The sequence below is a fragment of the Seriola lalandi genome, unplaced genomic scaffold (genome assembly GCF_002814215.2).
Source record: "Seriola lalandi dorsalis isolate HSWRI2012SDOR001 ecotype SW California unplaced genomic scaffold, Sedor1 jcf7180001973336, whole genome shotgun sequence".
NCBI classification, from domain to species: Eukaryota; Metazoa; Chordata; class Actinopteri; order Carangiformes; family Carangidae; genus Seriola; species Seriola lalandi.
In genome coordinates this window covers 1-2,851 of record NW_019444002.1, presented here as the reverse complement: position 1 = coordinate 2,851, position 2,851 = coordinate 1, and the positions used below count along the sequence as shown (strand labels likewise).

At 40.9% G+C, this 2,851-nt stretch overlaps 1 long non-coding RNA gene across 1 annotated transcript; it reads right to left on the bottom strand.

The window, feature by feature from the left end:
- Positions 1 to 12: 12 nt before the first annotated feature.
- On the bottom strand, positions 13 to 1,309 carry LOC111651821 (uncharacterized). Its single transcript, XR_002760542.2, has 3 exons — positions 317 to 1,309; positions 159 to 212; positions 13 to 81 (listed from the first exon to the last, which is right to left on the bottom strand). It is a non-coding gene; the product is annotated as an uncharacterized LOC111651821 (long non-coding RNA).
- Between the last annotated feature and the right edge of the window lie 1,542 nt (positions 1,310 to 2,851).

Sequence of the window (2,851 nt, the reverse complement as noted above, 5' to 3'; positions counted from 1 at the left end):
CTACACATTGCTGTCAAAACACCAGACCTTTTGACCAGGTCCCCCCGGAAATCCATCCTTTCCATCTCTGCCAGGTGGGCCCTGAAATCAGAGAAAAGGATGTTACACAGAATCAGCACAAAAGCTCTGGATGTGATTATGAATTATTTTATACATACAGATTTTCCTTGATAACCAGGAGGCCCAGGAGGTCCTAAACTTCCTTTTTCCCCCTGAAAACATCATGCCATCCATGTTAAAGTTGTTCCTTTTTCTTGTGTCATTGTTCAGAGACAGTGATTGTTGTTTTAGCCTTTAGGATTGTCTGCGCCCTTACCACTTGGCCAGTTTTCCCAGGTAACCCTGTAGTTCCTGGGGATCCTGTAGAGCCCTGAGAAAAGCAACAAGATTTAAATGATCATTAGACGTGCCACTCATGTTTCTAATAGATGTAGTAAGCGAAACAATTCCAGGTCAGGTCAGGAGGTTCAAGTTGCACAGTGTGTGACGAGAGCACATCATAGACCCGTTGTAAAGCCCACATGGTCACACATATGCAGTCAGTGTCTGACATTAGTCAGTAGCGGTTTTTCTGGGAGAGACAATGAATTAAACAACTTTTTGGACTGAAGCTTAAGCAAGTGACGTGTTTCACTGCGTCGTTCTGGCATTTAAAAAACTGCACTGGTTGACCTAGAACTAAATGTTAAGTGTTTGTTTGACATTGCCAAAACTTAAGGGAATGATGCGTCACTGTATTTTCAGTATCTTCCGAATAAAAAAAATCCTGATTTTTGGAACAAGGTTGGACATTAAATCATTTGTTTTTCTCCAGTTTTACATTCCAGCATTCAAATGTATGCTAATCAGCTGACGGAGAGATAAATCATTGTTCAGCATACAACCAAATGACGTGTTTATTGCTGGCTGCAGAATCTGACATCATTTTTATTGTGGCCTCATTTGCAAAAATAGTCTGTATATAAAAAGACATTGTAGTCATTGGTATCAAAACATATTAAAAAATCAGTCCATCTGTGGCCGTCACGGCAGATCTGATTGCCAAAACAAACTAACCGTGGTGAGGGGACTCAGAGGCTCAGGGTGCCACTGAGTGGCCGTGCTGCAGCCGGGGCAGTAAAGACACAAACATGGAAGCCAAATGGTAGGGCTTTGTGCTTCATTTGTCTTCACGCTGCAGTGAGTGATAAAACGTGGATAGGGTGCTAGCATAAGTAGTGTACGCAGTGACTGGTGTGTTCTTACATCCCAGGTGTGCAGGAAAGATGGGATAAGAACCTTTCTCAGGTATGTTCACCCCCCAAGCTGAGCTCTGAGGTTTCCAATTGGAAACATTTATCTCTGTCAAAATGAATACCGACAATGTATCTACAGTGTTAACTAGAAGGGCACTAAGTGTGAGCAGACGTCTGCCATAGTCAATATTAACTTAAATTGACTTCAGAGAGAAAAATTCAAATTCGTAGTAAATGATGCGGATCTTCCCCAAAGTTTTATGGGTTCTTCCCTGGCCCACGCCCCATCCGTCCACCAAGTTCAGTTCCAATCGGTTCAGTGATTTCTGCTTCATCTTGCTGACAAATAAACAGACACGGGTGAAAACGTAACCTCTTTGGCAGAGGTAGTAAACTACAGAGATCAATAGCACGGACTGGATGCCCACATAATTAGCTGTAAGATGTTCCTTCAGAGGTGATGAATGACTGTGGTCATGAGCAAGTATCACAGACTGTGAATACACAAACATAGCTAGTTCTTTTGGCGAAGTGCCTTAACAGTCCTCCTTCCTCTTGTGATCTTGAATTATGTACTTCTGACTTAATTTAGTAAAGATCTCATGTTTCCATTCTTTAGAGCCTGTGCCAGGAAAATGAGGCTACACCCTTTGGTGGTCTTTACAATATGGGACCAATTTGGGATGTTGTAGTTTGTAAGTTTGTAACCAAAGAAAATCTTACACTCAGCTTGATGAGGATTCCCTCTAACTTTAAAAGAAGTGGCTTCCTGCTCATCAAACACATCTTGGTCTTCAGAGATTGTTTTCTGTTGCATGGAGGCTCTTTATCTTTCCGGGGAGTGCAAAAACCTTTTGACCCAGACAAATTCAGTTTCCTAGACTCCTTGGCGAAGAAAAACTTTAAGCAGAAGTTTCTTTACTGTTTCATATATTTTCCATATATTGTCAGACACGTAAAGTGCCGTTTTATTGATGTGTTTCCTGCTCTTAGATTTTTATTACTTTGAATTCAAATTGACTATATTTGACTAGTGGTGTCAGAAAATAGCTACCTTTTATCTACAGTACTGTGAATATTTTACCTATTCACTGAAGCAAATTCAACCAGGGCTTTTCCGAACTTGCCCTGTAGCCGATTTTGGCAGCCGTCCTTTTTTGACATGTAAGTGATGGAAAATCACTTTCATTGCCCCATCTAGTCGCTCATCTCATCATTCATGCCTCAGACCATTACACTAATTAGATGTCTAATTATGGGATTTTAAAAGAGCTCTTTGATAGACCAGTAAAATCCACAGTCCTTTTATGTGTTAATTGTAAGTGGAAATGGGGAAAAAAAATACAGTAAATCCACCTGATCTTTAGAAATGCAGTCCCCCATTGTGGTCTCTCTCTCTCTTTGTGTTTTTGTATACCCAAAACCCAAAGAATTTGACTGAATCAAAGACAGTTATGAGGACAGTCCAAACACCAATAAAAACCTAAATTGATACATCCTGGACCTGAGAGTGAAACTCTAATAATGGGACAGATGGTACAGAAGGATTCGCTCCAGGTGCGGACACGTGTCTGCAGCCAGCTGAGACTATTTTCAAAATGACATTAACTGCTTGA